General features: G+C 37.7%; 1 long non-coding RNA gene across 9 annotated transcripts in view; it reads left to right on the top strand.

The window, feature by feature from the left end:
- LOC103794834 (uncharacterized) overlaps window positions 1-26,081 on the top strand; it is a 170,938-nt gene that overhangs the window by 128,561 nt on the left and 16,296 nt on the right. For 8 of the 9 annotated variants that reach the window (XR_008473376.2, XR_008473382.2, XR_008473377.2 and 5 more), the window contains one exon: window positions 19,346-19,430. The exons of the other annotated variant lie outside the window; for it this stretch is intronic. This is a non-coding gene — a long non-coding RNA (uncharacterized LOC103794834). The remainder of the gene's footprint in view (window positions 1-19,345; window positions 19,431-26,081) is intronic. 9 annotated transcript variants of the gene reach the window in all.

Genomic DNA, 26,081 nt, shown 5'->3' with positions numbered 1-26,081 from the left:
CCCTGAAGATAGTTTGAAGCCAAGCTTTTACTCTTAGTTTGGGGATAAAGAAATGACTCATTACCACATATTTTAAAATCATCCACAAATTCAGGAATGTTTGGGTTATGGGCTGATAGTAGGGAAATTGGGTACAAAGTAAACCAAAAGCTCTATTAAGGATATACCAAGAGTTATATATCAGTTGAGTATCAGGTACCTGGGACCACAGTCAGATAGCGGAAGGAGGAATTATGAAATACAAGGCATCATACTACTAGGAATACTAGAAAATATGGGATGGGCGCAGTGGCACACGCTAGTAATCTCAGCACTTTGGGAGGCTAAGATGGGCAGATCACAAGGTCAAGATATCAAGACGATTCTGGCCAATATGGTGAAACCCCATCTCTACTAAAAATACAAAAATTAGCTGGGTGTGGTGGCGCATGCCTGTAGTCCCAACTACTGAGGAGGCTGAGGCAAGGGAATCTCCTGAACACAGTAGGCAGAGGTTGCAGTGAGCCGAGATTGTGCCACTGCACTCCAACCTGGTGACAGAGCAAGACTCTGTCTCAAAAAAAAAAAAAAATGAAAACACTGAATAGCACATATTATATGGTAGGAACTGAGTCTATATATTCATTTTCCTTACAACAATCCTATGAGGTAAGTACAATCATTATGCCCATTTTATACATTAGGAAATGAGGGCACAGAAAAAAATTAATAATGTGCCCAAGATTACACATCAGTATAGGATGTATACCCAGGTATTCTGGCTTCACACTCCATCCTATTAACCACTACAGTCTTTCTGGAGACTCGTTTCATCTAGTTCAGTATCTTTTATTGGGACTGCCTATTGTTGATGGCATTGACCTCTTGAAGGAGCAATGTGTTATCTACCATGACTAGTCAGTACATGTTATAAATGTGGCATTATTCCTACACATCTCCTAGGCCACTTTGTTTCAAAAAATAAGTGTGGCCACTTATGCACCCATTCTTCCATCTATCCATCTGGCTATAAGATGCACATAAGTCTCACTATGAGTATGAATCCTACCCAGCAACATTCTATACCGGCCAGGTATGGTTAGAATGGACATTGAAGTAGCAAAGCCTTGGAACCAACTGAAATGCCCATCAATGATAGACTGGATAAAGAAAATGTGGCACATATATACCATGGAATATTATGCAGCCATAAAAAAAGAATCATATCCTTTGCAGGGACATAGATAAAGCTGGAAACCATCATTCTCAGCAAACTAATACAGGAACAGAAAACCAATCACTGCATGTTCTAACTCATAAGTGGAAGTTGAACAATGAGAACACATGGATACAGGGAGTAGAACAATGCACACCAGGGCCTGTAATGGGTGGGGGAAGAGGGAGGGATAGCATTAGGAGAAATACCTAATGCATGTGGGCTTAAAACCTAGATGATGGGTTGATGGATGCAGCAAACCTCCATGGCACATGTATACCTATGTAACAAACCTGCACATTCTGCACGTGTCCTAGAACTTAAAGTGTATATATATACACGCACACACACACACACACACACACACTTACATAAGTGTATATATACACTTTTATATATATATAAAAGAATGGAAACTGAAGGAAGTCTTGAAGGGGAAAAGGTCAAACAAGGTGAAAGATTTCTGCAAGGAGAATTATGCAGCCTGATAAGAATATGAGGAAAGAAGTGCATCATGGTTACAAATAGTGGCTCTGGAATCCAGACAGACCTAGGTTCAAATCCTGCTTCTGCCTCTTCAAAGCTGTGACACCATTGCAAAACAATGTCTGTCAAGTTATTTGTAGCCCAACACCAGGCACAAGATGTTTATAAACAAGACATGTCTACACATAGGTTTATCATAGCTAGCAATACAAATGACCATGACTGCATAGAAATGACCATTACTAAATAGAAATCTTAGAAATATATACAAATTATAGTCATTATCTTTCTCTTCTAACTCCCAGTATTCTCTGTCCTGCATAAAAATTCAGTTCCAACCCAAAAACTACCCAGCTCACTCTTCCTTATCTACAGAAGTCCAAATCCTGAAGATATTATCTGAATTGCCCACACATGGGAAAGTAAATAACTGATAAGTAATTATGCACCTTTCATGGTTGGGGACAGTGAATATTTGCTCTTAAGTAAGAACAAGAGTAATGTGTTTGCTGCCACTGTGACATCTCATATGCATCAGAAAAAAACAGAATTGTTGCTGATCTTCATGATCAAAGCTACGACTAATGTATTATTATTTTAGTAATCAGCTTCAGCTCATCCTTCACCAAAGTTCTCCCAAGGATGACCCAAAAGTAACCAGTGCCTTACCCTGCCTAGATTTTCCTGATGCTGGCAAAACTTTATTGACAGTGACCAACATCTTTTGACAACAATATATGCCAGGAACTAAGAATTTACAGTGTATTATTTCATTTAAACATTTACAGCAGCATCGCAGCAACAACCCCCGAGCAGTGTTGGGATGTGACAACAGAGAGCTGAACGGGAGTGGAGTGGTAGTCAGCCCTGAGAATTCTCAGTGCGAAGAAACACTCTTTATTTCTTTGACTGAGAATGCTCATTGCTCTTTGCCTATAACAGAATTAAGTTTTAAAGTAATTTTTTAAATTAGCAAACTCTTATGCAGCTTTCAATAATTCAACCACACCTTGGAGACTCCCCTTGAAAAGGTGCTGTGCCCATCACAATGCACACACACACGCGCACACACACACACACACACACACACACACAATACTGGAACAACTCCTTTGTGGTTTGAACCTGTTGCCAAAAAATATAAACAGCAGAATGGATGAAAAACATGAGGTGAAGGATGTGCCTGACTCCCCCAACCCACAGCTAATGTACTTATGTTTGTTACACACTTCCATTAAGGCAGCAAACAAACTTCACAGCCCAAGAATAATTTGGGGTTATTTACTTCGATGAACACATTCCCACTGGGTTTCTACTGATTGTGAATTAATTTTACTCAGGTATTTCTCAAGGGGAATTCTTCATGAAATTATCATATGCAAATAGTTTGTGGCATATTTTACCCTTTTATTTATTTATTTTTTATATGCGCCAGTTACTTTATGAAGTGCTTCTGAAGAAGCACATCAGAACCTGCTTTTTAGTTATTAGGCACAAAGTGAAGATTTCTACACTTAGGGTTAGTTTACAAGTTTCAGAAACAAATGACTGATTTTCTTATTTCAGAATCTGAAAATCCAGAAGTATGAAGGTCTGTTCTTTGCATATTCATTTATGCCTGTGACTCAGACAAGTATTGAGGGAGGGGATGAATCATCACATGGAATAAATTGCAGTATTGTTAGTCTCAACATGCAAAGTTATTCTATGATACCTAATTTCAATCTGTTATGCCTAATTAAAGTGTGATAAAATAAGAAATAGAGAATCTGAATTTTAAATAAATTTAAAAATATATGAGGATTTTTAATGAACTTAGTGGATCAAAACCTCCAAGTAAAATAAACCATCATACTTAAAATAATCTTCAGTCTTTCCTTTGTGTGTGATTGACAGGCCACCCTTCAGATTGCTCCAGCTGAACAGTCTCACAGTGGACCAAGAAGGGAACTCGGTTTTAAAGGTGGCAAATAAGACTACTGGTCCATAACACCTGAAGAGGTCTAAGTGTTGCATTTCATAGTTTATTTTGTGAGGCTTGGAAAGCTTAAGACTTAGTCAATTCCAAATTCAAATGTAATACCAAGGTACTCAAAACTTCATGGTAGATTCCATTTGGTGAATGATCAGGCTGTGTCAAGCCTAATGATTATACCTAATGAGGAAGATAGTTTCTGGGGTTAATCAAGGGCCTAACTAGTGACAATATATTTTGCCAACACATGTTCATAAGTAAAAATTTAAATACAAAGAATGTTATTTATTAAGGTTCTAAGAGTTAGTTCATTAGTAATTAAATACATCTGTAAAATGAGTCTGGTTTCCATGCATAGCCTAGGGAAACCCAAAATCACATGTTTAATTATTTGGTGTGTAGCAACATGATCACCTAGGGAATCTCTACCTGTTCTTCATAAGGTTGATAGTGCCTTGACCTGAACCAGTTTCAAAACTGCTAGACATCATCCTCAAGTTATGTGGTGCTTAATTTGACTTTATATGCTCACGAGGCAAAAGAGATGATAGATAAGGAGGTCTGGTAAAGAAAAAGTGCTCCAACTCACTATTCCTGCAATGTCTCATAGATTCTAGAGGTGAACAAAGCCCAGATTGTGCTGAGGTCTTGTACTCTGTAACTAGTCTGCAAACTCTGGTCTGAGCTCAAACCCTGGGTTCTGCTTAGGCTATGTAAAAAATTTTATTTTCTCTAAAATGGGATCGATGTGGCTCAGAATCAGATGTTTAAGACTACTGCCAGTTGTCTTCTCCTCCCCTCCCCGCTGCCTTGACTATGGAAACCACAAGACACAGAGCAAGCAGGGTGGGAATGCATTTTTCAGAAAAGTAGGAAGATTCTCCTAATAGGGAAGGCACAGACACTTTGGATCCTCAGAAGTGGGAGAACCTGAGACCAAATGAAGTTCTAACTGGAATAATTAAGGTAAACAGCTTATTTGAGGATTTTGAAGGCTGAATGGGTGGTGGAAACAAGAAATAAAGGAGAAGCAAGCCAAAATGGCAAGCTTTCTCGATGAATTGCCTGCCTGAAGCCAAGAGGCATGAAGTTTTGCCAAAGAGAACAGAGACTGGAAGGTTTCAAAATGTAGGAAGGGATTCAGAATCATTGCTTTTTAGACTTAAGGATGAAAGATTAAAGTCTGGTGATAGTATATATTTAACCCATTTTTAAATGCTTACAATTTTAAAATATTGTTCTTTAATGTGTCCACCTCTTCATCCATTTGACTATTAGAATAAATCATGCCAGCTATTTATTTTTTTTAACCAAAAACCAGTATTTATTAGGTCAATATAAAATTAACTTGGCTATTCTTAGGGAAGTCTCACTAGTTGCTTTATGCAGCCATAACATAAGGTGCCATCATTCACTGGGCAGGAACTCCTTGAATTGAAACATGGAAATTGGGAAGAAACACTCAGCCTTTATCAGGGTATTCCTACACCTCCATATTGAAGATTATACCACACGTGTCCATCCCAGAGAGAGTCCCAAGAGTCATTCTGAGTTGGCACCCCCATCCTGGGTACACAGATGTCTTCTGGCACTGAGCCATGCCCTAGTTCACAGCTTTATTGTCTCTTTATTTCAAACCACAGAGATGTTATGTGTTAAACTCAACAGTTTGAACTATCCTCTGTGGCCTACTGCATACTCCTGGCCCTGGGATGTACTCACATTCTGATGTGCTGGGGGGTATGGCTTTAAATTCTGAATTTGGGGGTCATAACTCAGTCATAATAGTCAGCCTGGAGCTTAAAATTTTCCTACTTGTCCAATATAAGAAACCATAGAGTCAATTAAGCTCAGGTTCATCTTGTTAAGAAATGGCTATCAGTCACCTCCAGGCCACTCCAGAGGAGAGCACAGCACTCAGCACCCCAAGGTGCCTCTCCCTCACCCCACTGTTTCTCAAGGGAGATGGTGCCAGACATCAAAGTGGAAAAGGGATGGGCTTTGAAATGAGACTCCTTTGCTCTGCAACTTACCAGCCCTTCTCTAGGCTCTGGTTTCCCATCTGTAATAGAAGGTCAATAACACCTCCCCCATGGTCAGGGTCAGCCACAGGATTTGCAAGACCCAGTGCAAAATAAAAATGTGGGACCCTGGCTGGGACAGGAAAGTCAATCTACTGACCACAGCAAATTGTTAACCACCAAAAAATTACAAGCTCTGTTCTGAGAAAAGTGTGGTACCTGGATCGCCATTGTGCTGCCAGATACTGCCTTGCTTATAGTTGACATGCCATGGGGTCTGCACTGCCTGACCCTAACCCTCTCCACACTTCTCACATTAATTCCCAGGTCACTGTCCTTCTTCTTGCTCATGGTTAGGCCCCTGGCAAAAACTGAGGGCAGTGATGGAACACAGATCTCCCCCTGCTGACACAATTCAGCAGCCACCCCAGGAAGAAGGTACCCTTATTTGCTATATACAGAGCAGAAACATGGAATGGGAGGCTGAGAATCTTTCCACAGTAGCGGGCCGTAGAGGTGGTAGTGAGAGATTCAGAGATGAAATAGAAAGCAAGCTAAGGCTTCAAGCCTCCCATGCGTGCTCCATTGTCTTACTAGACTTCTCTTACAAAACAATTATTAAGAATCTTAAGAGGGTAACTACAGTGCATTTAGACCCGGCATGCAAGGTTCTTCTGAGCACAAGGTCTTGTGCCACTGCACTGATCACGCACCCATGAAGCTAGCCCTGCTCATTTCTTAGGCGAAGTAGCCTAAGAAAGACTTACTTGATTCACTGACTGATACATGGTATGAGTTTAGAAAAAGAGTTTCTCCTTTCTCCATTCTCATTCATTAAAAGATGCTTAAAATCACCCATGCACAATCTGCCTTCAGAGCACCTTATCATTTATCAAGATGAGTTTATCAAAAGATCCAAACAAAAGTAAACCATATCCTACCATTCTTCCAGGCCCAGTTAAAGTTCTGTTTACTCTAAGAAGCCCTCACTGTTGGAATAGCTTTTCCATGCCCTTCTATAGAAGTTCTCCAAGAACTTTGCTTGTTCCTACTCTAAACCCTACCTTAAGCACAACTCATAAATATGTCTATGCAATACATTAGAAGGCCCTAGCAGACAGGTAGGTCTCAACTGATGGTATTTCCTTTATAATCCCTAGCACATAGAAAATAAGTTTGGGGTTGAATTAAATTCAGTGAAGTTGAAATGGATCCAATTTATTCTAAGTAAGCATTTTTCACATTTATAAACTTTTCATTCCCAAGTTTGGTTATATATTTTTAAAGTAACATGAAGCAGTCTAAAACAAATACAGGAAAAAGTCAAAGCTCTAGAAAAGTGCTAGCTAGTTTAAACAAATTCTGGGTTCTATTTAAGATTTCAGGAAAAAAGTTCTAGTCTAACACAAACAAAATTTTTTCTTAACAAATAATAATTAGCAACGTTAATAAAAACATAAATTATACTCCATCATTGTAAGACATCAAATAATATTTAACTATTAAAACATTAAGGCTTCCATTAATTTATTATTTCCAAAAATGTATTCATTTTAGCACACCTGTAACTTTGTAAAAAGAAATATGCATGCATATAGACTTGATGAGAACCCAGATATATGAAAACAGGTTCATTTGCCGAGGGAATGAAGTTGTGGAGAAATTATTCCTTTTATCTACTTTTAAGTGTTCAATACATTCAGAAAATAAACTAAAACAAAATGTTGTATCATAGTGATAGTTACACTAATCCCAAAGCAGTTATTTCAAAAATGCTGGTTCCAAGGGAAAGGTTAGGTTTTGACTAATCAAAATTAGTCTCATGTGAAAAGAAAACACAAGAGCAACGAAACTATTCTACAGAATTATTTCCTAATATTCTTATAATTAATCAACTTGTAAGATAAAAGATTTTATTGTTAGTTTCTTAAGAGAACTGGGGTTTCTATGGACATTTATACCTTTTTAAAAACACACCTTTGTGGAACATAAATCATTCTATTAATAGCATAAAGATACATTCATTTGTATGTGTTTTGCAGCACTATTCATGATAAAGAAGACATGGAATTAACCCAAAAATGCCAATCATTGATAGCTGGATAAAGAAAATGCAGTATATATATACACCATGGGATACTATGCAGCTATAAAAAGGAATGAGATCGTGTTCTTTGCAGGGACATGGATGGAGCTGGAAGCCATTATCCTTAGCAAACTAACACAGGAACAGAAAACCAAACACCACAAGTTCGCACTTCTAAGTGGGAGCTGAACGATGTGAACACACAGACCAAGAGAGGAGAACAACACATACTGGGGCCTATGGGGTAGGGGAGGGAGAGTATAAGGAAAAATAGCTAATGCATGCTGGGCTTCATACCTAGGTAATGGATTAATAGGTGTAGCAAATCACCATGATACACATTTACCTATGTAACAAATCTGCTCATTCTGCACATGTAGCCCAGAACTTAAAATAAACACATCTTTGCATTTCATCAAAATTCCGTTCATGATCCTCTTGTGTCAGGAGGTGGTTCCTCATGGATTGCTTTTTTGGCGTTTACCTCCTGCCAAAAGAGCATAAAGTACCAGTTATGGTATTCCCTAAACATGTGATTGGACATCACCATATGAGGAACACTTTTTTGTAGTTATTTTGGAAGATTTTGTTTAGACAAAGGCCAGCTGTTTGCAAATATCCACTAACTAATTTATCATAGACCTTTTAATTTTATTATTCCAGTCACCATGCTTAAAAAGGATTTTTATAAGCCAAAAATGTTCCTTATATTTTGTCAACCCTTTGGCTTATATTAGCTTGTAGTCTTTACTCCCAAGACGTTTTGGCAACCCTCCATTAAACACACACACATACACACACACACACGTAACTCACATATGGATTCAATTGATTGGATTTTAACCAGCCCCCATTGCAATATGCAAATAATTGTCCTCTTCAGTGTAGACTTCACAGCTGACAAAACTGAGCTGTCTTATTCTCAGAGCCCCAAACTTCTCTCTCATTTCCTTCTTTCCTCTGATAGCAACATCTTTCAGAGAGATGTCTTCATCCAGAATGCATCTCATACACTGTCCAATTTTGTCTAAAAACCATATCAAGCAATAAATCAAGCAAATGAGAAATTTCATTAACAAGTTTGCTCCATTGTGAGGGAAACTGACTTGTCCCAACCACTTCCATTCATGGATGAAAAGCAGACTTAAAACATAGACAAAACTCTCTCTCCATATCTGTTTCCCTAATTTAACTCCTCTTACTTTTACACTGACTCATCCTCTCTCCACCTTCCACCCAGTCACCTGTCCAGCACATCAACAATTCTGCTTGCTTTTGGAAATCTAGAAGTCATTAATATCTTTTTTCAACCCTTTGTTGTTTTCTATATTTTGCTTCAATTACTTTCTTACCTTTCATGAGTTCTCTTACAATGTCTAAGACATAGAAATTGTTTTATTACTTGAAAGGTGACCCAGGACCCAAAGAAGGTAAAGTAAAAAACTTTGGCATGCCAAGATTTTCAGAATACCCAGTTATCTGAGTTTCCTAAAATCTAGAGCCAGGTGCTTCTAATCATAAACTCGAAGACAATTGGTCAATTAAGAATATGATTATATTATTAATTTCAGTTCTAAATGTGAAACAATGTGCCCATAAAAATATCCTCATCAATGCTTTTTGTGTCGGATGCTAGTCAACTTCAGAATTCAAACTTAGATATATCATCCCATTAGCTTTGCTAACATTTATCCCCACCCCCGCAACCCCCATTTCAGTTCCATGTGAATTTAACACAGGTGCAGACTCGAGCTTCACATAAGGGAACAATTTTCTGATTCATTCATATAAGACCCCGAGGGAAAGACAGAACAAGATGTACCAAGGTAATATTGCATTGTTGAAAAATTAACTTAGCTTGTTTTTCTACTAAAGTAAGAATGCTCATATCCAGTGCTTAGATATGTGAACCAACCCCACATATAATTCTTTAGTCATTGCGTGGCAGCATTTTTTTTTTTTTGCCTTAAGCTAAGAAAATGGTTCTTAGAGAATATAGACAAACAGATGATTATATTTGCATTTTTTATTTCTTTTAGAGATGGAGTGTCTCTATATTGCCCAGCCTGGAGTGCAGTGGCTATTCAGTCATGATCACAGAGCACCACAGCCTTGGGCTCAAGCAGTCCTCCTCAGCCTCCTGAGTATCTAGGACTATACTCAGGCACATGTCACCACACCTGGCTCCATTTTATATCTTTTTTAAAAAATCAGTCTACATCGTTTCATTTCTATGCAGTAGAGATGCAACAGCAAAAATAGATTGATAACTTTCCCCAGGCACGCTGCTTTGCAAAAGCCACTGTTTCTAAGAGAAACACATATGAACACATTTCTAAAAGAAATGCATATTCAAACACATTTTTTAAATTATTATTTATAAAAATTATTGGGTTTTATTAGTTTAGGGCTCAGTGAACCTTCTAGCTAAACTATACAGTTATACAGTGTCTGGAAGCAGAATGGAAGGGGAAACTAATTAGCACAGTTCTTACATCACCAATGGAAATTCTTTATTTGCCCTCAGGATCCACATTGCTGTGTCTGCTCAACACTGTTAAATATGACAAGGTCAGTAACCCTGTTTTGTAACAAGGAGTACGAACAAACTCGGGCCTCACACACATTGTCATTGTTTACCAGGGTCAACTGAGTTAACTGGGAGCATTATGCATGTACAGTGCCAAGAAGGCCCCATCAACAGTCACATATATAATGTTAACATATTAGCATAAGTAGTGGAGCAACAGATGGCCAAGCTGTGAGGAAGTCAGATTAACCCAGAGATTCTGTGCTAGCCATTGAGACATAAGAGGGCTTTGTATCTTATGATTCTAACACTGGACAGGGCCATGGGAGACCAATGTTCTAGGCTCACCTCTGCCGGTTCCTTCCTGAAGGCTCAGTTTCCACAGCAGTAGGATGAGCAATCTGACCAGATGACATGGAAACCCCTTTTTGCTTGCAAAGCTGTGATTCTAAGGCAGTCTACAGGATAAATGCATTGCCTGTATGAATTTCAATGACAACTTATTTTTAATACAGTGTGTTTTGTACTGAGCTTCTATTTTTATTCCTTTGGTATTTGGCAGAGAGGTGGGAAGTAAAGAAAGATGAACTCTAGCAAGTCTGATTACCTAAAGTGGCCTGTGTTCAGGAACTTAGAAGTCTCTACAAGTTGGATAAAGTAATAACTGACGTGAGCTCCTTAGGCCTTGCACCATCATCAATGCTGTAATACAATCTACTTATCACCTTCTGAGAAACTGTTTAGAATTCCACTGGGAGTTTGTGACTCCCTTTATAATTCCAATGAAATAAACACTATTAAGTCAATTTTTTTAGATTAAGAAATGAAGTCAGTTCCAGTTAAGTCAATGTTAGGACAATTTAAAACCTTAACCAACAATTACTTTTTAAATGTATGTTTTTAAAATTTGCTTTTTTTCTGTCATTATACATGCACCCAAACAATTCATAATATAAGATAAATACTATTACAGGGTGGAACTGTAAGTTGCCCAGAAGGAAGAAAATATTCTATAAACATGAAATAAGCTTCTTTTGGTAAAAGTAAGGGAAACAAGTATAAAAGAAAAACTGTCTAATGGAAAAGTACTATAAAGTATTGTAGACTGGCATATAAACAAGCCAAAGAATATAAGGAAAGGAATATTGCTTTTAAATCCATTTTAGTGTAAATAGACACCTTGGAAAACAATTTATTTTTAATGTAAATTGTCCTAATGTTATAGTACAAATTTCCTTTGCATATCATATTGGTAAAACTGTGTCTTTTCAACCCTAATTTTTTTTATATTAAATTGTAAATGTTTGTAATGAGCCTTTTAAATGCTTGATGCAGTGTTATTATTCCACAGCAAAACATTTCTAGATGCGCAACATTATTTTAAAATAAATCTCTCAAGATGATCATAGTTACTGAAGTCCCCTGAAATTTACGGCATTTATGAATAGATGTGTGTTTCTTTGGTGTGGGAGCTCTTCAAGGGAATTTTTGACTGTTGATGCAAACGTTAGTAAGCAATGCACTTGTTTGGTTAAGACTTTTAGCCTTGACCTCAGGCTTTAAACCCTTGTCCTTTATTAATCACGTGTTTCCTGAATCAAAGAGAATATTTTTGGAGGGGGAAAATTGTTCTGGGACTGAAGGAGTGTTATATACCAAACAGACATGCCCAGATGACAAATAACCCCTGAATGATAGCCAGGGTTCATCCAGCTGGTCGGCCCCATATTATGTGATTGATGGTGTTGATGTTCTAAATAGGCCTAAGATGTGCCAAGTATAAGAGCCATAACAAAGTCCTTCAGATTTATATCATAGATAGAAGGAGGAAGCGAGAAGGCATGTTCCCAGCACATGGCAATTCTAAGAATGGTGTCATGATTACAAGTAACCTTGCAGGGTTTGTCTGCTTTATTTCTAAGTTAAACAAAAACTATTTGTTGGTCAGGAATGAATAGGGTCACATAAGGTCTGTCTGAACCTTATGATTACTAAAATGTTTCTCTGTAACTGGACACCTTCTGAAGCTAGAATAACATTGAAATCCCATTGTAGGGATCAATACACTGATTTTTCCTTTGCCCTTTGAGGCTTCTGAGAAAACATGAAAGTTTATTTGCTTTAAAAACAAGGTATTATCATGACATACATTAAAATCATTAAGTATATGAAGTAAAATATCTTAAAGATTATTTATCCTAACTTTATTCTCTTTATTTGGGAAAAGGGAATTATTTTTTTAATCAAGTAGTCACAAGACCTCTGTTTATTCTTTTTTAAAGCATTTATGAACAATTCTTTAAAAGCAGACAATATATAAAAAAGCCAAAAACTCATATTTGAGATTCTCAAGAAGACAATGATAGTACTTTCCATTTTAAAATGAATATTAAATATAATCCATATGCATAAGGAGCTTTTATTAGTTTCATTGTTTTTTAATTTTTTTTATTTCAATAGGTTTGGGGGGAACAGGTGGTATTTGGTTACATGAATAAGTTCTTTAGTGGTGAATCTCAGATTTTGGTGTACCCATCACCCAAGCAGTGTACACTGTATTCAATGTGTAGTCATTTATCCCTCACCTCCTCCCATCCTTCCCCACACAAGTCCACAAAGATCATTGTATCATTCTTTTTTTTAATTGCATTTTAGGTTTTGGGGTACATGTGAAGAACATGCAAGATAGTTGCATAGGTACACACATGGCAGTGTGTTTTGCTGCCTTCCTCCCCTTCACCCACATTTGGCATTTCTCCCCAGGCTATCCCTCCCCAGGTCCCCCGCCCACTGTCCCTCCTGTATTCCCCCCAATAGACCCCAGTGTGTAGTACCCCCTTCCCTGTGTCCATATGTTCTTATTTTTCCTCACCCGCCTATGAGTGAGAATATGTGGTATTTCATTTTCTGTTCTTATGTCAGTTTGCTGAGAATGACGTTCTCCAGATTCATCCATGTCCCTACAAAGGACATGAACTCATCATTTTTGATTGCTGCATAGTATTCCATGGTGTATATGTGCCACATTTTCCCAGTCCAGTCTATCATCAATGGGCGGGTTGGTTGGTTCCAGGTCTTTGCTATTGTAAACAGTGCTGCAATGAACATTCGTGTGCATGTGTCCTTATAGTAGAATGATTTACAGTCCATTGGATAGATACCCAGTAATGGGATTGCTGGGTCAAATGGAATTTCTGTTTCTAAGGCCTTGAGGAATCGCCACACTGCCTTCCACAATGGTTGTATCATTCTTATGCCTTTCATCCTCATAGTTTAGCTCCCACTTGTGACTGAGAACATACAGTGTTTGGTTTTCCATTCCTGAGTTACTTCACTTAGAGTAATAGTCTCCAATTCCATCTAGGTTGCTGTGAATGCCATTATTTCGCTCCTTTTTATGGCTGAGCAGTATTCCATGGAATATCTATGGGTGTGTGTGTGTGTGTGTGTGTACACACACACACATCTATATATGTGTTTATAGATAGACATACATCTATATATGTGTGTGTATATATAAACATAAACATATATATACATATATGTTTATGTTTATATATACACACACATATATAGATGTATGTCTATCTATATATGTGTGTGTGTATACACACACACATATATACATCTATATACATACCACATTTTCTTTATCCATTACTTGATTGATGGGAATTTGGGCTGGTTTCATATTTTTGCAGTTGCAAATTGTGCTGATATAAACATGCATGTACAAGTACGTTTTTTGACTTCTTTTCCTCTGGGTAGATACCTAGTAGTGGGATTGCTGGATCAAATGATAGATCTACTTTCAGTTCTTTAAGAAAACTCCACACTGTTTTCCACAGTAGTTGTACTAGTTTAGATTACCACCAAGAGAGTAAAACTTTTCCCTTTTTACCACATCCACATCAACATGTATTATTTTTTGTTTCTTTTTATTATGGCCATTCTTGCAGAAGTGAGGTGTTATCACATTGTGGTTTTGATTTGCATTTCCCTGATGATTAGTGATGTTGAGCATCTTTCCATATGCTTGTTGGCCATTTGTATATAGAAGTTGTTACTATTATAAGATTTCCTTGGCAGAAATTCATATCTTTATATAGCATTTTTTTGTGACTCTTCATGGCACTGAGAAAATAGACCTCAATAAACTGACCCTCACTCTTCATCTTCTCTACAAAATTGCTTTTATTAAATTGATTCCACTGGGAGCTTTAAGGAACAGCCCTGTGAAACTTGTTCCTGGGATTGAAGTAAGCATGCTGTTTAGGACAATTTCCACGAGGACACTTTGAGAAACTTCTTTGTAGTCTTAGTATCAAGAATAATTGTGCTTCTCTGAGACAGTATATTTACATTATCATAAAGATTCTAAGATGCATGTAACTGAGGACTTTTACTCCTTTGCGTATGCCACTAAAAAACATGAAACTTAATCTGAAACCCATTTTTGACAATAAGATTGGGCTTAATAGTACATGCGTGGAACAATCCAAGATGGCCAACCGCTAACATCTCAGGGTTGCAGCTCTCAGTGGAAGTGCAGAGAACTAGAGGACGCCACACTTTCAGACAAATTCTGGTCGCTCACAGAGCAGAAGAACCCCAGTGGAGGGGTCACACGGGTCGCCAGTGTGACTCTTGTGGCCAGCGCAGCAGTTTCCCCAGCACCTCGGTGTGGCAGCTCTCGGAGCAGAGTAAACAGGGGTGGCTCCCCTCCGACCAAGGTTTGGAGAACCCACATGGGTCCCCAGCATGATTCCTGAGGCTGGCGCAGAGGCCGTGACGGCACCTTGGTGCGGCAGCTCTTGGCACAGAGTAAACGAGACTGGTTCCCCTTCTGACCGAGGTTTGGAGCCCCAGGAAGGCAGAGTCACCTATTACAGACACAAGAAGGAAGCCAGACAGGAGAATCCTGGGCAGAAAAGCACCATCAGTCTTAACGCCGCTGTTCTGGCCCTGGGAATTAACAACTTGGACGTCCACTCAAGAGACCTAATCTGAAAGTTGGTAATTTCAAAGACAACATGAGGATAAATTTACAATGATGGGAAGAAACCAGTGTAAAAAGGCTGAGAATACTCAAAATCAGAATGCCTCTCCCTCTAAAGATGATCACAGTTCCACATCAACAATGGAACAAGGCTTGATGGAGAATGAGCGCATCCCAATAACAGAATCACGCTTCAGGGAATGGATAATAAGAAACTTATGTGAGTTAAAAGAACATGTTGTAGCCCAACGTAAAGAAACTAAGAACTTTGAAAAAAGGTTTGATGAAATTCTATTGAGAATAGACAACTTAGAGAGGAATATAAGTGAATTAATGGAATTGAGGAGTACAATACAGGAACACCGAGAAGCATACACAGGTTTAAACACTCGAATTGTTCAAGCAGAAGAAAGGATATCAGAGGTCAAAGTCCAACTTAATGAAATAAAACAAGAAGACAAGATTAGAGAAAAAAGGATAAAAAGGAATGAGCAAAGTCTCCAAGAAATGTGGGACTATGTGAAAAGACCTAATTTACGTTTGATAGGTGTACCTGAATGCGATGGAGAGAATGAATCCAAGCTGGAAAATACCCTTCAGGATATTATTCAGGAAAATTTTCCTAAACTAGCAAAGCAGGTCAACATTCAACCCCAGGTAATACAGAGAACACCACAAAGATATTCCTCAAGAAGAGCAACCACAAGGCATATAATCGTTAGATTCACCAGGGTTGAAATGAAGGAGAAAATACTAAGGGCAGCCAGAGAGAAAGGTCAGGTTACCCACAAAGGCAAGCCTATCAGACTTACAGCAGATCTCTCAGCAGAAACTCTACAAGCCAGAAGAGAGTGGGGGCCGATATTCAACATCCTCAAAGAACAGAACCTTCAGCCCAGAATTTCATATCCAGCCAAACTAAGCTTCACAACTGAAGGAAAAATAAAATCTTTTATGAACAAGCAAGTACTCAGAGATTTTATTATCACCAGGCCTGCTTTACAAGAGCTTCTGAAAGAAGCATTACACACAGAAAGAAACAACCAGTATTAGCCTTTCTAAAAATATACCAAAAAGTAAAGAGCACCATCATAAAGAAGAATTTACATCAACGAATGGATAAAACAGCCAGTTAACATCAAATGGCAGTAACCCTAAATTTAAATCGACTAAATCCCCCAATCAAAAGACACAGCCAAAAAACAACGGCATGTTACATCCAGACCTGTTTCACATGCAAGGATACACAAAGACTCAAAACAAAGGGATGGAGAAAGATTTACCAACCAAATGGAGAGCAAAAATAAATAAATAAACAAATAAAAGGCAGGAGTTGCAATTCTCATATCGGATAAAATAGATTTTAAAGCAACAAAGATATAGTGGTAAAAGGATCAATGCAACAACAAGAGCTAATGATCTTAACACCCAGATACATAGAGACTTAGATTCAATGAGACAGAAAATTAATAAGGATATCAAGGACTCGAACTCAGATCCGGAGCAAGTAAACTTAATAAATATTTATAGAGCTCTCCACTTCAAATACACAAAATATACATTCTTGTCAATACCACATCACACCTACTCATAGGTTTAAATGAAACATTGATTGGCCATTATTATACCCTTTTTTTTTCAGAATAAAGCAATATTTCCATTTACCCTCCCTCTTTCTCTTCCTCTTTCTTCCTCTCCTTTACTCATTTTTTTTCATTCCTTCTCTCAAAAAAAAAAAAAAAAAAAGAAAGAAAAAAAAATCAACTTGTAAACCTCTAGATCCAGGTCGGCAATGTCTCTCTCATTGCTTGATTTCCTTCCTTCCTTCCTTCCCTCCCTCCCTCCCTCCCTCCCTCCCTCCCTCCCTCCCTCCCTCCTCCCTTCCTTCCTTCCTTCCTTCATCCCTCCCTTCCTGCCTTCCTCCCTTCCTTCCCCCCCCAAAAAAAAGTAGTACATGCTTTTGCTTCTCTTTCATTCCTGGATTTGTTTAATGTTCCTATCTTTTCCTTTTGTTACAGGTTTCTCACTAACCTGTATAATCTTGATGTTACCTGTTTTTGTGATCCTCCTTAAATTTCTTGGGAACAAAAGAAGACTGTTAACTAACATTTTAGTTCTTTGTGAAAACATGCTTTTCCTCATCACCTTTCATAAATTTTAGATGACTTTATAAATGGGAAGACTAATAAAATGAAAAGTTTGTTGAATGAATATAAATAGTACCATGACTTAATGTGATAGACTACCAAAGATCAGAATTGTCAACTAATCTGATATTAGATGTTTACCTTTCAGTTGAGGATGAATTCACTAGTCAAAAGCCATTGAATTCTGTGTTGCCTAATGTTATAATACTCAAGATATTATGAATGGGTATATCTACAAACCTGCAGTTGGTAAACAGTGTACAAAAGTGAAGAACATCGAATCATGATGCTGCCATTACATTTCAATGACTCTTATATCAATGAGCCGTGGGACATCTCTCAGGGAAGGCATTCATGGTTTTAAGGGTGAAATACACCCCTTACCTTAAACAAATAAAAGAGAAATTTTTTTCTCCATTGTAGTTTTAAAAAATATAATGTTACAATATTCTTGGTTTCGGTTTTATTTGGACACATTGCCATTTCAGTTATTATGTTTGCTGATTTTATATTTAAAAGTGCTTTACATATACCCATTAGTCTTCACTGCAGCTTTCCAAGTTTAGGAAATATTCAATTTCTTATATCTACTTAACAAATAAATAAACTAAGTCACATATTTAGATTCTGTTTTAACCCATTATCTAGCAAGTATGATCTATAGCTAAGAATAAAGTCTGTGACTATATAAGTCAAGACAATTGGCTGTAGGCCAGGTGTGGTGGCTCACTCCTGCAATCCCAGCACTTGGGAGGTCAAGGCTGGCGGACCACCTCAGATCAGAAGTTTGAGATCAGCCTGGCCAACATGGTGAAACCCTGTCTCTACTGAAAATACAAAAATTATCTGGGCATGGTGGTACATGCCTGTAATCCTAGCTACTAGGGAGGCTGAGGCAGGAGAATCGCTTGAACTTGGGAGGTGGAGTTTGTAGGAAAATTGCTTGAACCCGGGAGGTGGAGGTTGCAGTGAGCCAAGATTGTGCCACTGCACTCCAGCCTAGGCAACAGAGCCAGACTCCATCTCAAAACAAACAAACAAACAAAAACAGACAATAGGCTGTGATCATTGTCTCCTGGAAAGGTGTGGCAAATAATGGTCAATTAGACCTCACAAGATTAGATACATAAAGGTATAACCAACAGAAGAATTCTGCTACAAACTCGATTCTAATTGGAGAAATTTTGTGTCACTAAATTATTCTCACGTGATTTTTAATATAGCTAAAAGTGAAAATAAAGCCCCAAGAAACCTATGCTCTCCTTTGCTTAAAAACCCTCACATTAGCAAAATTGTGAATTTAGTCATGGTTTTTTTAAATCACTGCATAACTTGTAACTTCATTTCTATGTAAGCTCTTCCACCTTTATGTATTACAATTTTAACTGCTATCATCAGTCTCTCCAGTTTAGATATTTATTTGCAGCAATAGGTGACCTCGTTGTGAAGGCAACAAAAGTGTCCTTAAGGCATGAGAACTACACATGTACTACACTGTATGGTTATGAATAATTACTTTCCCTTTACTCTGAAAGAGATTCTGATCATTTCAGTGCTCCTCGCCACCAAGGAAATGGTAAAACTCTTAGCTAGATGTAATTAAGGGGTTATTCTTAAATCTGAGTTCTCTTTTCCTCTGGGTTTTGCTGATCTCTTTGTTCTATCAGGGGTCTTATGACTATTGGTGGGTTTTCTTATTCATTCAAGCTGCAGTTGCTCAAAGTGCCTTTCAAGCAGGGATTATCTATTAATAGTATTTTTAAGATGTTTGCTTCTTCCCAGCTTCCTCAGAAAACTCTGCCCCTAGTTATATAAGAGACTGGAAATGCCTGCCCTCTCTTATTTGTTGCCATAAGTTTTATTTGAGCACTGTGTAACCAGTTCCTTTTGTGTTCTCTCTGCGCAGAATAGAAGTGGTTACTGGTACCAGAAGAAAACTGAAATTCTACAAATATACATCAGGATCCCACTCTGTCCCACTATCATTTTCAGTAAGCACTATATTATGATACTTTCTCTGTAACAATATTAAATGCACATGGACTAGCTATAATAGAACTCATCAGCATCCCAGATTAGATTTTATATGCCTAAGTCTTTCATTTGAGTTAGTGTCAATATTCATTGAGTGGTTTCTGCTGTACTGAGCATCTACCTACCTTTAGTTTCACCAGACCACCTTAGTTCTTCCCATTCCTTCACATATTTTCTTAGTTCTTCCCATTCCTTCACATATTTTCTTAGTTCTTCCCATTCCTTCACATATTTTCTTAGTTCTTCCCATTCCTTCACATATGTCAAGCCCTTAGTTCTTCCCATTCCTTCACATATTTTCCCGTTCCTGGCTTTTAGTCTTTTATCTGTCTTCACTTCCAGTCACCATGAGTATACACTGTCTCCCTGAGCTCTTTTCCCAGAGACTCTCCACTACTATTCCAAAGGGCCTAAACTTCTATTCTGTCTGTCAAACATGGTTAATACATGAGTATTAACGTCCAGTTTTTTATATAGTAATTGAAAGGTTGCCTTCTGTGCACAAGACTGTCCTGCTAGCCTGGAACCCAACTGGATACAGCATTTGCCAGACACCTGCTGGGAGCAACAGTGCAGTGAGACAGTGAACTCTGGCACCCAACAGGCATTTGCCAGGGCCTGATTTCTGTGATTCAGGGATGTACCTTTTAAAGACTCTTCATCCAACCACAAATCTTCCCTTCACTCATCTGCTTGCTTGGATTCAGGAGATAGCACTCGGCACAAAGAGACACATTCCCTAATAACATTTTATTCTTTTCTGTCAACCACCCTCTCCTTAATTCTCTGCATGTGGTGAGCTTGGTTAAAGTTTCCTGCTTATCCACCCTGAGCCCATATCCTCACATCTTTGTTTCTCTTTTTCACCATTATCACTCCAAAGAGATTTTGTTTGTAATCTTGGTCAGCTCTACAGACTTGTCCTTTGTAATGGTCTGTATTAGTATCTTTTCCTTTCAATAGCATCCTGTAGGGTTTTCAAAACTTTTTGATTTTTAGTTTTTCTTTTGTGACTGTCTTATGATTTCATTTTGCACTTGTTTAGATACTGCCAATCTGATTGACAAATCTGTTAAGATCAATTTTTTGATGCACTCTCTGCTTGGCTTCTAAGTTTTGGTTGTTTCATTGTGGTTTGTTCATCTTTCTTGACTTTCCCGACAATCCAGAGTACTGTAGATAATTAGTGCAGTTTTCTCATCATGGTTTTCACAGCCATCACCAGGCTTGAGAACTCTTGCAAAGGTCTAAGATTTTGGCATCATTAACTTTTAAGTCACCTTAGTGAATTTATAAAGGGTTCTCTTCTCTACAATGAATAAACTTCTTTTGTCCTTTATGGGGGTACTCAAGATCCTATGGTTTCCAGCCTATTTCATTTATTCTTATTTCTTAACCATCTTTTCATTGATTTGATCGATGTACTTGCCTCATTTTTAATGATCTATGCCTCTTTCTAAGATTTTAAGTCAGTCCCATGGATGATTAATTTGTATTTCTCCTTTCTCCAAAGTGTGGTTTTTAGCAACACAATGCCTATTTATTCAAATAGGTTATTTAGGCATGAGGCATAAATATAAATATTCTTCATCACATATGTGTTGAAAACATCCAACACTGTATGTGTAGCTTCTAACTTTGGTAATTTGATTGGAGAGCCACAGAAATTATTTTTTGATTTTTGAGTCTGTAGAAGAGAATGATTTTCAAATATTATACATTTTGTGACTTTCCCAAAGCTTAATCCCATTAATAACTAATAAGAGTAATTGAGATTTCTCTTGTTTAACATCCTCTTACATGTTTAGAGACTGTTATGCCTCATTTTAGTTTTATTTTTCCTTTCAAGTGAACATTCCCAGCACTCTGCACCCTTTATTTAGAGGCTGACATATAAACCCTTTATCAACTTGTTGTTTTCCTTTGAACTCTTTTCAACTTACTTGAATTTTAAAACCTTAGTTGCACATTCTGTCACTTTTTTGTAGTTCCAATCAAGAGTACAAAAAAATGTTGTACTCACTTTGCCTCTTACTCACTCTCTACTTTGTGTATTGTCACGATCTGCCTGAACCCCCTCACACCTGACAAGAAACTGATTGTGGGCCTGACATTCCAAAGGCTCCCCATAACCACATATACCTGGCTCCCTTGAACAATGATGGTTCCCTCCTCCAACATGGCATTGCTTTACAAAGGAGTTGGCATAACAGCATGTAGTTTTCACACTCTTTTGTACTGAAGAAATCATTCTACTCTTTATAACCAAAGAATGACCAAGTTACTATGCATTAAGACTGGGCTTTAAAAAAGAAATGTTTTGCAAAATATTTCTTAGATGGATGGCCATGTTGGTTGGCATTCTCATATGAGGTGAATCTGGAAACATCCCTTCTTCTGTCAAACTCTGATCAATCAATTTAATCACTCTGCCTCCCTGTTGGGTCTTGGTTTCTCAGATAATTTTGATAAACTTTTCTTTTATTATCATTATTATTATTATTTTAAAGATGGGATTTCACCATGTTTGTCAGGATGGTCTCGATCTATTGACCTCATGATCTGCCTGCCTTGGACTCCCAAAGTGCTGGCATTACAGGCCTGAGCCACCGCACCTGGCCCATAAGCTTGTTGATGTTGTATCTTTTTTGCCAGTATGCAAGGGAAAAAGGTAAAATTTAATAAAAAGTAGAAGACATAGAAGATAGAAATGTTTTTAAAAAGAAAGCTACTTAAACCTAGATATAGATTCTAGCTAGTAATCAGTTAGGGAAGTTAGAAAAAATTCATATCCTCTTCTCAAAATTCCCTTATTTATACATAGTAAAATATAAAACCAGACTTATCATGAAGCTAAGAAGATAAAGTGTTTTTTCCTAGCAAGAGGAAACTGATAAAAGAAGTAACATTTTCCCCCAACCAGTAACAATTATAATAATATTAAATTCAATTTTCTTTTGCAAACCCCAGTTTTCTTTAGGATTATTTCTTTCACCCAAAAGAGACATATCCCAATGAATCTTATGGCAAATTTAATTTATATTTTAATCTTCTTTTACCTTATCCCATAAGCTTGAGAATTTATGTCTTGCATTATTTTGTTGATCCTTTTTTTTTTTCTAATGATAGTTAATTTTTAATTCCTGGTCATGCTGTGGCTAATGATGTTGCAAAGATTGTATACCAGTCCTCCCTTTCAGGTTAATGAAGGAACTGGCATGGACATCAAAGTGCCAATTAAGAATCATTTCAGAGAGAGAAGGAACAATAATAATATACAAACTCTGGTAAATATAATATACATTCTGCCACTCTTTAAAACAGCTTGTAGTGAAGTGTTATTAGCAAAGGTTGCTGCTGCAACAGCTTCTAGAGCCCATCAACTCCAGTGGTGCAAGTCTTAGAAGAGTTTATTTTTCTGTATTGATTTCCTGAAAGCTTTGCTTTTGGTGAAAGAAGGAATATAGAGATTTTTTTAATGTGAGCAGTTTCCACTATTACACTGACCTGTGTCCATGCCCCCATGATGATTAAACTCTTTCTTGGGCTCAAATCAAATCCTAGCTCTTGTTAATTTGAATAATCCATTTGAATAAATATCTAGAAATGAGTTCTATCTACAAAGACTGGACTGCAGGTATCTGAGAGACACTGCCCAGTGTCACACTGACCAAGTATTTCCCTGTTGGGAGCCAGACAAGGTACCACATTAAAGTACTTGTCTTTGGCTTTCTCTTACCTTTAGGTAGGTTTTCTGTATTGGCAGTGACACAGTATTCTAAAGGTCAGGCTGGGCCACAGAATTCCCTCTTCATTTGGGAGTATTATTCCTGGTCTTGGAAGAGTTCCAAAGTAATTGGGGGGGAAAAAAAACAACTCTACACTAATTTGTGATATTGGATGACCTGACTTAATGTGCCAAGTCTTCTGAGAAGTTCATGCATATTATCACTTCCATAGGTTCCTTTCCATGAAAGCAAATAGCACTACACCTAAGAAGGCAAAAAGGAGGGACAAATTATGTAGCTGAGGAGACAGCACAAAAACTGAACAAGCCCTTCTCATTCCTTGCCTTTATGTAGTACTTTACAAATTACAAAGCACGTCATCATTTAGCTGTTCAATTTTGTCTGTACAAATATTCTGTAACTTAATTAAGGGGAACAAAATTTACTTTAGAACAGAGGAACCTGAAATTAAGAAATAGTAAATGGTTTGCTAAAGTTACCTTCTCATAAATATAGACACAAAATCCTCAACAAAATGTTAGAACATCGAATCCATAAATAGGTAAAAATAATAATGCAATACACACAAGTAGGTATTTTTTTTTCATTGCATTTTAGGTTTTGGGGTACATGTGAAGAACATGCAATATAGTTGCATAGGTACACATGTGGCAGTGTGATTTGCTGCCTTCCTCCCCTTCACCTATATCTGGCATTTCTCCCCATGCTATCTCTCCCCAACTCCCCACCCCCCACTGTCCCTCTGCTATTCCCCGCAACAGACTCCAGTGTGTAGTGCTCCCCTCCCTGTGTCCATGTGTTCTCATTGTTCAACACCTGCCTATGAGTTAGAACATGCAGTACTTCATTTTCTGTTCTTGTGTCAGTTTGCTGAGAATGATGTTCTCCAGGTCCATCCATGCCCCTACAAAGGACATGAAATCATCGTTTTTGATTGCTGCATAATATTCCATGGTGTATATGTGCCACATTTTCCCTGTCCAGTCTATCATCGATGGGCATTTGGGTTGATTCCAGGTCTTTGCTATTTTAAACAGTGCTGCAATGAACATTCGTGTGCATGTGTCCTTATAGTAGAACAATTTATAATCCTTCGGATATCTACCCAGTAATGGGATTGTTGGGTCAAATGGAATTTCTATATCTAGGTCCTTGAGGAATTGCCACACTGTATTCCACAATGGTTGGACTAATTTACACTCCCACCAGCAGGGTAAAAGTGTTCCTATTTCTCTACATCCTCTCCAGCATCTGTTGTCTCCAGATTTTTTTAATGTAACTGGAATTAGATGGTTCCAACTGGCATGAGATGGTATCTCAATGTAGTTTTGATTTGCATTTCTCTAATGACCAGTGATGATGAGCAGTTTTTCATATGTTTGTTGGCCTCATGTGTGTCTTCTTTTGTAAACTGTCTATTCATATACTTTGCCCACTTTCGAATGGGTTTTTTTTTCTTGTAAGTCTGTTTTAGTTCTTTGTAGATTTGAGATATTACCCCTTGGTCAGATGGGTAGATTGCAAAATTTTTGCCATTCTGTTGGTTGCTGTTTCACTCTAATGATGCTTTCCTTTGCTGTACAGAAGCTCTGAATTTTAAGTAGATCCCATTTGTCTTTCTTGGTTTTTGTTGCCAGTGCTTTTGGTGTTTTGGTCATGAAGTCCTTACCTACTCCTATGTCCTGAATGCTTTTGCCTAGATTTTCTTCTAGGGTTTTTATGGTGTTATGTCTTATGTTTAAGCCTTTAATCCATCTGGAGTTAATTTTAGTGTAAGGTGTCAGGAAGTAGTACAGTTTCTGCTTTCTGCACATAGCTAGCCAGTTTTCCCAACACCATTTATTAAACATGGAATCCTTTCCCCATTGCTTGTTTTTGTCAGGTTTATCAAAGATTGTCTGGTTGTAGATATGTTGTGTTGCCTCCGATGCCTCTGTTCTGTTCCATTGGTCTTTATCTCTGTTTTGGTACCAGTACCATGCTGTTTTGATTACTGTAGCCTTGTAGTATAGTTTGAAGTCTGGTAGTGTGATGCCTCCTGCTGTGTTCTTTTTACTTAGAATTGACTTGGCTATGCGGGCTCTTTTTTGGTTTCATATGAAGTTTCAGGTGGTTTTTTCCAGGTCTGTGAAGAAGATCATTGGTAGCTTGATGGGGATAGTATTGAATCTGTAAATTACTTTGGGCAGTATGATGATTTTCACGATATTGATTCTTCCTCACCATGAGCATGGAATGTTTCTCCATCTGTTTGTGTCCTCTCTTATTTCGTTGAGCAGTGGTTTGTAGTTCTCCTTGAGGAGCTCCTTTACATTCCTTGTTACTTGTATTCTTAGGTATTTTATTCTCTTCGTAGCAATTGTGAATGGCAGTTCATTCTTGATTTGGCTCTCTTTAAGTCTGTTATTGGTGTATAGGAATGCTTGTGATTTTTGCACATTGATTTTGTATCCTGAGACTTTGCTGAAGTTGCTTATCAGTTTCAGGAGATTTTGGGCTGAGATGATGGGGCCTTCTAGATATATTATCATGTCGTCTGCAAATAGAGACAATTTGGCTTCCTCCTTTTCTATTTGAATACCCTTTATTTCTTTTTTTTGCCTGATTGCTCTGGCTAAAACTTCCTGTACTATATTGAATAGGTGTGGTGAGAGAGGACATTCTTGTCTAGTGCCAGATTTCAAAGGGAATGCTTTCAGTTTTTGTCCATTCAGTATTATATTGGCTGTTTGTCTGTCATAAATAGCTTTTGTTATTTTGAGATATGTTCCATCAAAATGGAGTTTATTGAGGGTTTTTAGCATAAAGAGCTGTTGAATTTTGTCAAAGGCCTTCTCTGCATCAATTGAGATAATCATG

The sequence above is a fragment of the Callithrix jacchus genome, chromosome 11, assembly GCF_049354715.1.
Source record: "Callithrix jacchus isolate 240 chromosome 11, calJac240_pri, whole genome shotgun sequence".
NCBI lineage: Eukaryota > Metazoa > Chordata > Mammalia > Primates > Cebidae > Callithrix > Callithrix jacchus.
The sequence above is the reverse complement of the archived record's forward strand: the minus strand, read 5'-3'. Positions and strand labels throughout refer to the sequence as shown.